This window comes from Ictidomys tridecemlineatus, chromosome 11 (assembly GCF_052094955.1).
Source record: "Ictidomys tridecemlineatus isolate mIctTri1 chromosome 11, mIctTri1.hap1, whole genome shotgun sequence".
NCBI lineage: Eukaryota > Metazoa > Chordata > Mammalia > Rodentia > Sciuridae > Ictidomys > Ictidomys tridecemlineatus.
Window position 1 is genome coordinate 26,024,593 of NC_135487.1, and position 13,884 is coordinate 26,038,476.

A 13,884-nucleotide genomic window follows, 5' to 3' on the forward strand; every position below is an offset into this window, starting at 1 on the left:
TCCTCAAAATTCCCTGGCAAGTTATTTTGTGGCTATTGACAAAGTGATTCTAAAATGTACAAGGAGAAACAAAAGACACATATCCAAATGCTACAACACATATACATATGTCATACAGCCAACACAATATTGGAGAAGAGAGTTGGAGATTAATACTATGTAATTTCTTTCTTTCTTTCTTTCTTTCTTTCTTTCTTTCTTTCTTTCTTTCTTTCTTTCTTTCTTTCTTTCTTCCTTCCTTCCTTCCTTCCTTTCTTTCTTTCTTTCTTCCTTTCTTTCTTTCTTCCTTTCTTCCTTTCTTTCTTTTTCTCTTTATTTTATTTATTTAGTTTTATATGGTGCTGAGGATCGAACCCAGAGCCTCTCACGTGCTAAGTGAGAGCTCTACTGCTGAGCCACAACCCCAGCCCTGATACTATGTAATTTTAAGACTTACTATAAAGCAACTGGAGTCAAGATAGTGTGGGGCTGGGGTGTGACTCAGCGGTAGAGCATTTGCTTAACCTGAGCTATGCCCTGGGTTCAATCCCTGGCACTGTAAAGGAGGGGGAAAAAAGAGTTTATTCTTTAAAAAATTAGAAGGATCCCAATGGGTTAGGAGGCTGAGAAAGGAGGATTGCCAAATTCAAAGCCAGACACAGCATTTTGGGGAGGTTCTAAGCAACTTACCGAGACCCTGTCTCTAAATTTAAAAAATAAATAAATAAAAAGAGATCTGGAGATGTGGCTCAGTGGTTAAACATCCCTGGGTTCAATCCCCCAATCAAATAAAATAAAATTTAAAAAATAAATGAAAAATAAAAAGGTAGTATGTTATTGGCATAAGAATAGAAAAATAGTTCACTGGGACAGAATGGAGAGCCCAGAAATAGATGCATGTAAATATAGCCAAGTGATCTTTACTATAGCAGCAAAAGCAAAAGAGAAAAAAAAATAGGCTTTTTGAACAAATGGTGGTAGAACAACTGGACATCCACACGCAAAAGAAAGAAATATAAACACAGATCTCACACCAAAATGAACTTAACACGGATCACATGTAAATGTGAAATTCAGAAACTATAAAACTTCTAGAAGATAACCTAGGAGAAAAATCTACACCTTGAGTTGGGCAATGACATTTTAGATATAATATCAAAGGCATAATTCATGAAAGAAAGAATTGAATAATTTGAATTCATCAAAATTCAAATTTTCTTTTCTGCAAGAGACACTTAAAAGAGTGAAAGGACTGACCCTGGACTAGGACACACCAGATAAAGGACTATTATCCAAATATACAAAGAACTCCGAGAACTCAACAATAAGAAAATAAACAACCGGGTGGAAAACCTTAACAGAGATCTCTCAAAGAAGATGGCAAATAAACATAAAAAGGATACTCCACATCCCGAGTGGTTGGGTAAATGCAAATTAAAACAATGAGTCACCATGACACACCTATTAGGATGACCCAAAGCCAGAACACTGACAATAGCAGCTGCTGGCTTGGAGCAACAGGAACTCTGCATTCATTGCTCGTGGGCTCAAAAACCACGGCAGCCACCCTGGCAATTTTTCAGTTACTTAGGAAACTAAACAGGACCCTCACCACACAATCCAACAGCCGTGCTCCTTGGAATTTACCCAACGGAGCCAAAGCAGGTCCACATAAAAACCTGCACACAGATGTTTGGAGCAGCTTTAGTCGTAATTGCCCAAACTTGGAAGCCACCAAGATGGTCCTCATTAGGCGAATGGATAAACAAGGATAAACAAACCAGGGCAGCCACGCAAGGACAGATTCCACACTTCAAAGACATGAGCCATCAAGTCCGGAAAAGCCATGGAGGAACTTAAATGCAAATCACTGTGTGAAAGAAGCCCATCGGAAAAGGCTACAAACTCCACATTCCAACTGTATGACATCTTGGAACAGAAAAAGCTATGGAGACAATAAAATATTCAGTGGTCTCCCCGGGCTGGGGGAGGGAGGGGTGCACAGGTGAAAGCACAGAGGAATTTCAGGGCAGAAAACACATTCTGTGTGATGCTATAATGGTGGGGACATGTCATTGCACATTTGTCGAAACCTATAGAATGTACAACTCCAGAGAGAGCCCTAATGTACATGACAGACTGGGAGAGGTGTCAAGGTAACAAGCGAAGCACTCTGTGGGGGGGGGGGGTGTTGAAGGGGGGAAAGCTGGGCATGTGACAGGGGAGGGGGTTATATGGGAAATCTCTGTCTCTCCTGCTCAGTTTTGCGGTGAGCCTAAAATTGCCCCCAAAACAGTCATTACAGAAGAAAACCAGGGGGCTGGGGATGTGGCTCAGTTGGTAGAGTGCTTGCCTTGCATGCATAAGGCCCTGGGTTCAATCCCCAGCACCACACCCACCCACCCACCCACACACATACACACACACACACACACACACACACAAAGGCAGGGGGAAAAAAAGAGAGAATGTTTTAGGAACCAAACAAATAAATCTATCCCTTTCTAGAAGACTCCAGCGGACTCCAGCAGGTTATAGATTGTGAGTCTGTGTGGGTATACATAAACATGGGGTACACCCACACCACCCAGGGGGAGAAGAACCCACCAGGGAACATCAGGAGTGGTTTTCTCTGAGTACTAGGCTTTCAGGTAACTCATTTCCTTCTTTGCGATTTCAAAAAGTTCTGTCGTGAACCCGCGCTGCATTTCTAATCAGAAAAGTCACCAGGTGATTGTGTGCATGTGTTTCATGGGAAATAAATGATTGAAATACCAGTTGACCCTGGAGTTCCACTCCTTAACACATTGGCACGTAAGGACATTTTTACTCTAATATTGAAAAAAAATGGAAACAATTTAATGTCCAGAAGTAAGAGACGAGTTGATGTGTCAAAACCCACCCACAAGGTAAAACAAGTGGCATCATTACACTGAGAAGAGAAGATGACCTAATATGTGCCTGGAATTTGATTCAAACTATGGGAGAAGTTGAAGTGAAGGGGCTGTGGACAGGGTGATAGAAGCCCTGGGCACTTGGCTGTGGGGGCCATGTGTGATGGACACCCTGGGATTCACTGTACTCTCCTACGTGTGCGTGGAAGATATTCTTGGTAATAAAACATCCTATAAGGTCATGGTATTGCAATCAGAAAAGAGACACAATTAATATTACTTGATGGTGCTTGTTATCGCTCCCTGGCTAATGCAAAAGAGTCAGATGAAAAGAGCAGAAACAAAGCAGAGAACTTAGAGAAGGACCAGCACACAAATAAGAAAACATATAGCCTTCCTCCACATCAGCAGTAAACAGCGAGGGATTACAAGGGATCAAAGAGACCCCACTCACAAAAGCAAGCACAAAAAAACTAAAATGCTTTACGATAAACGTGCAATTCCTCCATCAACCAAAGTACAAGATTTTACTGGGGGACATAAAAGGAGGCTTGAATAAATGGAGACACATAACTTACTCCTGGAAGGGGCGGCTCGGCACTGTAAAGATGTCAGTTCTCCTCAAATTAATTTATAAATTTAATGCAATTTCAATTAAAATTGAAAAGGACATACCAAAAGGACATACACCAAAATGTTAACAGAGGTGCTCTCTGGAAAGTAAAAAGATAATGGATGGTGTGCTTTTTTTGTTGTGTTTTGTTGTCTAAGTCCTGTGCATTAAGAAAGAGCTTTGGTTATGCGGGAGGAGGTGGGGGAAGCTCTTAAAAATGCTCTTAAAGAATACTTAATGACATAGAAAATGTTCATGCTCCTTTCCTTGCAAAAGCTACAAAATAATATTATCATATGATCCCTATTTACCAAACAGCAAGCATATATTTATATTTACAGAAAAAAAAAAAGACTACAGCAGCTCAGGAAGCTGAGGCAGGAGGATCACAAGTTCTACGGCAGCCTTAGCAATTTGGCAAGGCCCTAGCAGCTTACAGAGACCCTGTCTCAAAAATATATATATTAAAAAAAGGGCTGGGGATGTGGCTCAGTGGTTAAGTGCCCCTGCGTTCAATCCCTGGTACAAGAAAAAAAAAAAAAGACTGTAATTATAAATAAAGTTTTACTGACACAGCAGCACCCATTGGCTTACCAAACTAATACCAGTGTCTCTGGGTAGAAGAGATTGATGGGTTATTTTTATCTTGCTCTTTGTATTTCCTTGAATTTTCCAAACTACTTACAACACATATGTATTGTTACTTTAAAAAAATAACAGAAGGCTGAGGTTGAGTGTGGCTCAGTGGTAGAGCGCTCGCCTTGCACGTGTGAGGCCCTGGGTTCGATCCTCAGCACCACATAAAAATAAATAAATAAAGGTATTGTGTCCAACTACAACTGAAAAATTTATCTTAATATTTGTTTTAAGAAAAAAAATAACAGACTGAAGAGAGTTCTGGTAATTATACATCTGAAGAACCTCCGGGCCCTGAACCCCATAAGAACCCCATACTCATCCCAGTGACGGCCATCTCCACAGGTCTTCACAGAAACTCGGTCTGCTCTATACAGTCCAGTTCCATCCAAACCCACCCACTCTGCCCAGTTCCAGCGGATCACTGGGCCTCGGTCAGCACTGGGCCCCTGCTCTCAAGGGCACTCTTTCTCGTGGGGAGACAGACATCACCATGAGCAGTCAACCTTCTCATGGCGCTCCCTGTGAGGTACAATAGTGCAAAGGGCTCGCGATTCTGGCTTGTCTATCAGTCAAGTCTCAGTTCAGACCCTACTGGATCCACTGGAGGAAGAAACTCGATCTCTCTTGAGACTCACTTTCTCCATCTGTAAAACGGGATGCTCTTCCAAAGGTCAAGTGTGGCGGGGGAGAGCTAAAACAATGTGGCAAGCTGCATAATCCATGCAGACTTCACACCTAGCAGCTAGCAGACGAGGGGAGGGGCAATGCTACTCAGAAAAACAATGAATTTGAGCATCTACCTCCTAGACCAGGGGCAGATGAACTTTTTCTATTAAGGACCCGGGGCTTAGTGGGCAGGGGGTCTTTTTCACAGTGACTCAGCTCCGCTACAGTAGCATGAAGTCAGCCACTGACATCACGTAAGCCAATGGGTGCTGCTGTGTCAATAAAACTTTATTTATAATTACAGGTAGTGGGCTGGATTCATTCTGCTGTTGGGCTGCGGTTTGGACCCTGTTCTAGGGGAAGGGCAGCCTTCATCTTGGAGATGAGGGCTTCTTTCCTTAAGCCCCTTCGCACCTGAGTAGAGAAAATGACAGAGCTAAACCGCTGTGCAAAAGAAAGGAAGAGGGGGTGTGGAGTTTTTGAGAGGGAGGATGTGTGGGGTGGGGGGGGGCGAAGCCTGAGAGAAACGAATGGACACAAGATGGGCCCAAAAGGGAGAGAGGAGAGCGTGACCTAGGCCCGCAGGTGGGCGAGGGAGGAACTTCCCATGGCAGGAAGAGGCAAGGGTTTTAATCCAAGATGCCCGTGCTTAGGTTTTAAGGTGAGCGTTCAGTTGCTGTCACCTGGCTTCCTTCCAATCGTCATTGGAAAGATCCTTCCCAGGAAACCCGCAGCAGCCTCTGCTCTTTGGGGGAAACTGAAGGAAGACGACGGAGCTCAGCGTGTGGAGTCAGAGTGAAGGACAAGGGGTGCAGGAGGTGGGTGCAAGGAGGCGGAGGGCTCAGGAAAAGGGAGCCTTGGAGCATCTGGAGATGTTGCAGCAGAGGAGATGCCCCCCTCCCACCGACTCAGAGCCAGGATGGGGTCATTCTATCTGAACACATAGGGCGAGGTGACCCCCAAAGTTCTCCTGTCTCTGGGCACCCAGGCAGGCTGAGGTGGAATCTTGCTTCTGTCCACAGGCTGCCCTGTCCTCTAGAGAACTGTTCTCAGTTCTGGAAGGGAGCCCCAGGACACCGGCCCCTCCCCTGGGGGCAGCCTGCTGGCTATGTCTCATTCTGAGTGTGGTCCGCTTGCCCAGGTCCAGATAGCTCTGTGGTGTGACACCTGTTCCAGAGCCCCTCCCATCCCCCACCCTCCCACTATTTATCAGGCAAAAAGCCAGACTTGACCTTGGGCCACATCTTTGCTCCGCCCTGTCCTCTTCCCACTCCTGCCTGGCTCAGCCCCTGTGACATGTTCCTGGAAAGTGCTCCTCCTTATCAACCCCCTGCACTTCAATCCCTGCCCGGCTCTGAATTTAGGAGACCTGACCTCAGGCATTACTTGGAGAAGGGGACACTGAACCTCATCAACCGCTGCATCATGGAGGGTCCTTCATTACTCTCCCTTCTGGGTCCTCTTGCCCCTTCTCCCTCTTGAGCAGGAAGCTGCTGGACAACCCATAGCATCAGAAGCCCAGGTGTCTGCTGGACCGGGTTCTGATCCCAGCAGCGCTGCGTAGAATACAGGCTGCCTTGGGTCTCGGCTTCTGGAGAAAACTCCTGCCCCGCCTGCAGGCAGCTCCCCCTTGCAACTGGCTGCTCTCCATTCTCTCCTTTCCCATACATTCCTCATGATCAGTATTTAAAGAGGCTAATAAGTAGGTTGGCACCGTTGATTAATGCATAATCTTAATCATGATTGCATAGTGTAATTGGCATTAATTTGAAGAGCCAGTTCATTATGAAAATAATTGTCACCGCTTTCTGCTTTAATAAAACGGAGCAGCGACACCAGGGCCGCTGAGGAAATGGGATAGGGTGTGTGTGTGCGCGCGCGCGCACGTGTGTGTGTGTGTGTGTGTGTGTGTGTGTGTGTGTGTGTGTGTGTGTAGAGACAGAGAGAGAGAGGCAGTTCCCAGAGATGTAAGCAGGGGGTGGAGCAGGGTGCCCTGGAACATTTTCTTCACGTCAAACCTAGGGTGGAAGCCTAATGGGTAGAACACGTGACGATGATGATACCAGCTGGTGACGCGCCAGCGGTACTGCTGCCGTCTTCCCACCCACTTCCTTTCATATTCACAAGGCCCTCCACGCCTCCATTAGAGAGACAGCACCATCGCCCCATTTTACAAAGGAGAAAACCAAGGCCCAGGGAGGGTAAGGACCTTATTAAAATTCCCTTCTGCAACCAAAACCCAGCGGTGTGCCTGGGTTCACTCACACCAGCCAGCGAGAGCCAAGAGTTAAATTTCCAGGCACTTGAAAAGCCAAGGGCTTCCATTACTGGCAGCTTGAAATCAGCTATGGAGAGAGAATTTACACCATGGAAATAAGCAGATGCCTCTGATCAGGGCTTTTTTTTTCTGGACAGTATTTATCAGCACACTACTGCCCAAACCCATTTCCATCACCTGGGCTCCCAAAGACTTGATGTCACAGCTTCTGAGAAGGCTCTATAAGCCCCGGGGCTCCACCAAACAGGACCTGAAAACTGCTGTTCAAACCTAATCCCCCACCCAGGGCAGGATGGGGGAAGGAGGGAGAGAAGTAGCTGAGTTTGCTGGAACCCTCCTCTTTCTGGCTCCTTCTACCGCAGTATGTTAGCACAGGTTTTGAGAAACATTCTGAATGCCCTAAGCAAATGCCTAGATTTTTAAGATTGCTTTTTATACCTCTAGAAATGTGCCATATGGTGGACTCCTTCTGTCACCCAAGTGAGGATGCTATGGCGGCCTGTGTCAAGCTGAGTGTGACCTCGAATGCCAGGAGGAAGGATAGTCACTGGCCCTGACATGTCTCATGTCCAAGGAGGGGATCCCAGAGACACCCTCACCCCCAGACTCACTGTGGGCAAATGGATCTCACAGAGTCCCTAGGGCAGAGGGGAGCAGAGGCTGAGTCGCCCGCTGAGGCTGCTGACCTCCTGATGTCCAGGGACTGCCCGGAGCCTGCTGGGGGTTCCCTTCTCCTCAACAGTTTTGTGTCCTTGAATTTGCCCTTGCAAAAGCAGCCCAGCCTGCCAGGCCCTGAGCACAGTGAGCTTGGGAAACTCAAGCAGGGTCTCCAGCGAGCAGCCACTGCGAACCAGATAGCGAGGCCTCAAGAGAGGCACTTGTGTTCCCAGCTCCAGGCCCAGGCTGCACCTGTCCTCGGCCAGCAGCTGCTCTTCCTTTCTAGATAGCTTTGTTCTTTTCTGAAGTTTCCAAGGTGTCACAGGGATTAACTGAGTCACTGATCAGTGGGACTGCTGCTGACACCTCCTCCTGGCTGCCTCCCGGTGTGTTCTGATCAGTTGTCTCTTGTCCCCGCCAGGCCCCTGTGGCTCTGTGTGCTGCAGCTGCTGCGGGCTGCTCTCAACACCCCCCCCCCCAGTCCCTGGGGGCCTGGTGGTGCCTCCAAACTTGCTACCTGAGCGTCTCTACGCCTGCGTCTCACCAGGAGCTGGGGGAGGAGGTGGCTGGCTTTCCCTGCTGGACGCCGCCCCAGCAGTCCCCAGCTTACGATGGCGCGCCCTAAGGATTTTTCACATTGACGATGGTGCAAAGTAATACATACTTAATAGAAACCAGCTCGGAACTTTGATCTTTCTCAGGGCTAGGGACACGCGGTACAATTTTCCCTCGGGATGCTGGCGGCAGCAGCAGTAGCAAGTGGCAGCCCCCAGTTAGTCACTCAGGCAGGAGGGGAAGCAACAGATACTCTGGGGCGGCCCAGTGGGTTAGGTGCGTTGAAAGCACTTTCAACCTCACGGTGGGCTTATCAGGACGTGTAAAGGTAAAAATTCTAAGCTGATTCCAAGCTGCAAGAGCTTGAGTTAAAGTATAAAAGACTAGGGCATTGTAAAGCTTTTAGATTACCAGGCCTGGGCTAAAAAGTAAAAGACAATTGTTACAATTGTAAAAGTCTATTGTTACAATTCCTCTGCTACACCCCCCCCCCGCCCCCCCCCCCCCCCGGGAATTTGTAATCTCTGTAACTTGTTAGGACAATGCGGGAGCTGCCCAGTAAATATCTCCATTGATTCCCTGGTTGTTTAAGCATCTAGGCCCCAGAACCAATCAGTTTAAATGTGTACCCCGCTTAGAAATGACCAATCACCCCTGCCCAAATTGTTCCCGCCAATGTATGTACTAATCCTAATTCAGAATTGTTGTTCAATTTTCCTGCGCCTCATGATGATTTGTTCTGATGTATGCGAAGCCCCCCACCCTCTCCAAAAAGTGTACTTAAGCTCCTCTTGACCTCTGCTCTGGGCTCTGGGCTGCTCTCCCTTCTTGAGTGAGCACAGAGCCCCAGCGCGCTGGAAGGGATCCCCCAATAAATTTCCCCCCTGCAATTGCATGAAGTGAGTCTCTTGTGTGGTCTCTCCTTCCGACGCTCCGCTGCACCCCAACAGACTGAGCCCACCATAGGTGCAGGGGCATCTGTGTACAGTTGAGAGACAGAAGAGTCCTGGGTGGGCTTTCTGATGTTCTGGGCAAAGAAGGGGACACAAAGAGGGGACACCATTCATGATGATGGTGTGGAGAGGCCAGAGGGGAGAGGGAAGGAGGGGCCCGGCAGGAAGGCAGCTTTGCCTTTCTAGAACTGTCCAGTGATGTTGGGAGAGAGCGTGGAGGTCTGAGAAAGGGGGTGATGCATGGAAGAGGAACCCACACTGATGAGACCTTGAACAAGGACATGGTAGAGTGAAGCCTATGGACTCAGCAGCCAGGTGCCTGGACTTGCATTGACTCCACGGCTTCCCAGCTGCGTGACCCTGGGCAGGGCTCCTCTCATGGCCCGAAGCCTCTGTCTCCTCATCTGAAACAGGGATATTAATAGTATCTACGACATAGGGGTCTTTGGAGGCCCTAATGGCATAAATCATCTAAGATACATCGTAAGCCCTCAATAGAGTAAGAAGTCATTATTATGGGGTGGCAGGGAGGCCAGGGAGCCTTCGATGGAGACATAGGTATCCAGGGAAGAGGCAGTTCCGGGACAGGACATGTGCTCCACTGGGGACCCAGGGGAGCTCCTGATTAAGTCTCAGGGCCTGGTGGCAGTTGTTTTAATTGATCTGGTGATAAGCGGAGCTTTGTCTGTACAACTCAGGGACATGCAAGTCAAATACTGCAGAATCGACCATGTCGAGAGGATGGCTGGAGGCTCTGGGGCTGCCCAGAGACCCTGATGAGGGATGGGCTGTCATGGAGCAGGAGGAGCAGGAGCAGGGAGCAGAGGGGCCTGGCAAGCGGGGAGTGCCCTTGCCGGAGGGGCTGGAGGATGGGAGATCTGGAACCTCTACGCAGCCCCCCCCCCACACACACACACATGGGCAGGGCCGCCCCATCTGGGTGATTGATGGGCCGAGCAGTCCCACAGCCCGCTGCTGCAGCCAGTCCCCCTTCCTGCAGGATGTCCTACCCACCCTGCTTCTCACACTCCCTTCCTGTCCTTGCCCTTTGCTCACAGCCTTGCTGGGCCTGCGCGCCTCTCCTGCTTTCTGTTCCATCCTGACAACCCTGGCTCCCATGTTTCTCTTCTGAGCCTGCAGAGCGGATGCAGTCCTGATCCCCTTGTCCCATCCCCAAGGCCACCTGCAGCCATCCTTCAGTTTTCTCTCTCTCTGGCCTGGCCTATGTGCAGAATACCCCACAAGTGCCTGAGAGTGACCAGCTCGGCAGCGGCTTCGACCCAGCAGGCATGGAGCTGGTGGGCCAACGCCGCTGTCCCCACCCCCTGCAAAGGCCACTGTGAGGCAGGTTCTTCCCAGCTTCTCTAGTGTGCCTGCAGCCTTCCTGAGCACACCTGATTGCTTCCCACCCTTCCTGCTCTCCCTTCCCTGCACCTCAGGGTGCTGGTTCCTGGGATCACTTCCCAGATCTAGTCCTGGTCACCTTACCTGCGTCATGGGTCCCCCACCAAGATGCCTTTCCAGGTCCCCATGTACATCCTCCTGTGTAGACTTGGGTGCTACATTGTTTTACAGTGAGATTTGTGCCCCACTCCCTCCCCCATGAGACTGTGGCCATCTGGAGGGTGGGGACACACCTTTGGCGTTCCAGCATCCCCTTCTGTTCCCCAGTGCCTAACACACTCTCTAGTGCAGGGAAGATGTCAAGATGTTTTTTGTTAAATAAATGCATCTATAAATGCAAATGTGTGCCCTGGTGCACTGGTTTAGGAAGCTAAGCCCAGATTGAGACTTGGATATTGACAGGCAAACAGACAACACCCAGCACCCTTCAGGCGACCCACAGTGAAGACGCCCAGCCAGGGGAAGCTCTGCTCCTGCAGTCCTCACGCCCACCCCAACCCAGCCCCGCACTGATCAGTTGTCACTAGAGACACTCTGCCCCATGCATGGATGGAGAGGGTGCCAGTGCCTCCAGGTGGCTGTAGAGAGGACCTGGTTGTCCTGGGTTGGGGCGAGTCCTACAACCAGCTTTAACTGGTTCACATCTCCACCTCAATCTGGGACACCTGCTGGACAGTCGGGGCAGCACCAGGAAGAAAGCCCTGCCCCCAGCATCCCTGTGTTTCAGCCTGCCCTCCCATAGACCTGCCTGAGAACGCCAGGATACCCCATCTAAGGCCACCCTGGAAATGACAGTGGGCAGAGGTGAGGGTCAGGGAGCAGGGTGCAGGAAATTAACAGAGGAGAGCTGGGCTGTTCTGCGTTATTACTCCCGGTCCTAGTCTCTTTTAAATATCAATTGCTATGCAGGTTAAATACTTATTCAGATGCCTTTTAGCTTAAAAGCAAGCTAATTGATCTCTGGAGATCCTGAATGAACAGTGAAGAAACCGCACTAATTATAGAATCAACTTCCACTCTCTGTTTTGTTTTGTTCCTTTTCTGACAATGCTGCTGGAGCAGACAGGGGCCTGGGGGAGCAGAAACACATGTTGTTTTTATTTTGTGGCAAGAACCAGTCATGTCTCCCCCAGCCCAGCCCAGCCCCTGACAGCCTGGGAGGAGCCATCCCAGGCTGGGCTCCCCTGGGAACCTGTCCCAGACAGGGGTCTCAAAGGCAGGGCTTTAATACGCTGAAACATCAGTACAGTTCACCACTGGTCAGAATCCACAAAGCTGTCTATCCTTAGCACGCCACCCCGGCCTACAGGTCCTATCTTCTCCCTCCACCCCCAACCCCTGAAAGAGCCAACAGGAGTCCTGCCAAAGCTGCTCCCAGCCACTTCCTGCTCACACAGTTAGACTTCTGCTGGGATCTCTACTCCAATTTTGCACTGACCACCTGGACTCAGAGGCACAGCCCAGCTTTGACTTTGGCACATCCCTCTGGTCCCCAACCACAGCTCCCTGCTTACCTGGGAGGCCCCCGCAGGGCAGCCCAGTGGTGCCTGGGCAGGGCTGGGAAACTGAGGATCTTCATCTAGTCATAGAGAATGAGCATCCCTGATCCGAAAATCCAAACTCTGAAACTTTCTGAGTGATGATATGATGCTCAAAAAGTTTCAGACTGAAGAGTATCAGATTTTGGATTTTCAGATTAGAGATGCTCAACCCGTAAAGTCTATGCAAATACTTCAAAATCAAGAAAATCTCCGACATCTGGTACAGTTATGATCCCAAGCATCATGAATAAGGGATCTTCAGTCTATTGCAACAAGGGGTGACATCCTCTCCTCTCTCTTGCTTGGGGAGACAGATGTGTCCTTCTTTCTCTTCTCACATGACACAGGCTCTGACTCCCACTTCTATGCCCTCGGGTGGAAGGGCCAGTGGGTCCCTCTGCTTGGCTGGGGCCAGCACTGTGGCACTGCTACTTCAGCAAACCCAGGGATCTGCAGTTGGGTGCAGGGAGGCAAACATCTTCTCTAAGTTTGGAAAACTCCAAGTTGAACAAGGTCAATCAGTTTTCCTTCCTATCTGCAGGAATTCTCTGGGCATTTTGCTTCGCTCATGTGCACTGAACCTCCCAAAAGGGGATGCAACATTCCCCAAACTGACTTGACAACTGTGGAAACCCTTCTTGGCAGAGCATCTCGCCGGAAACACGCTTTGGGAATCGCTGTGTTCCAGTGATTTGGGCAAAGGTTTTTTTTTCCCCTCCTTTTGAGGTGTGAGCTATTTAAGGTTCAGGGCTAGATCCTCTGCATCTTAATCTGCCCCACATACCTGGTGCCCAGCCTTGGGCACTACAGATGCACAAGAAAGAGTGAAGAAGGGATCTCAGCAAGGTATCGGGTCTCCTCAACCCCAGGGGTCCTGGGTGACAGGTTTTGTTTTCCACTGGGCTGAGTCCTAGGGCTTCGGTGACAGGTTGCTTCTTAGAGGTGTGATTCCTCCACTGAGCTCTCATCAGTGCGTCTGTGTGCGTGCACACCTGGGCAAGTGTGGGCACACGCTCACCTGGGTGGAGGCTCAGCAGGGAAGGAAGCATGGGAGCCAATCCATCAGCCCCATGCTTGTGTCTTTCTCCCCAGGGCCTCTGCTTGAAATAAGAGATTCTGACTTCATTATGATCATTAGCAAATGAGGCTGTGGAATCTTCACATGCTCCTCCTGGCTGTTCAAAGGGATTCCAGGGACCTTGTCCCCCCGCCCCCCCCCCCCACCGCGGTGACAGATCTTCAGCCACTCAGCCCTTCCTGCACTCACTCATGCAAACGTTTAGGAGGACCTACCCTGTGTCAGGCACTGGGAACACAGCAGATAAACCGTGGGGAGACTGCTGCCCCTGAAACTTGCCTGTCCCCCCAAAGCTCCCAGTGCAGTTTGGAATAATCTCAATATGTATTTGTTATCAACTTTGCAGTCCACCTCCGTTCCCCACCCTGAGCATTGCAATCGAAGCTCTTTGAGTCTATGGATATGGTCTATCTAGAGCACAGGGCCTGGCACATAAGAGGTGTTATATAAACATTGTGTAAATACAAATGAATATGCATGAAATACATGAATATGTATGAGCAAGCATGAAATGGCTAAACAACAAAGCTCCAGGGAGGGAACAAGTGGATAGCAGCTTTTAACTAGAGCTACTGCCTCAGGGTGGTCCAAAGGGGCAACACATAAAGGAAGAAAATAATTCAGAGC

The 13,884-nt window shown here is 49.3% G+C and overlaps 1 protein-coding gene and 1 non-coding gene across 3 annotated transcripts in view; one reads left to right on the plus strand and one right to left on the minus strand.

The window, feature by feature from the left end:
• Positions 1-13,884, minus strand: part of Grik3 (glutamate ionotropic receptor kainate type subunit 3) — a 211,705-nt gene that overhangs the window by 95,257 nt on the left and 102,564 nt on the right. The gene's annotated exons all lie outside the window — the stretch shown is intronic.
• On the plus strand, positions 4,217-4,291 carry Trnaa-ugc (transfer RNA alanine (anticodon UGC)). The gene has a single exon. It is a non-coding gene; the product is annotated as a tRNA-Ala (tRNA).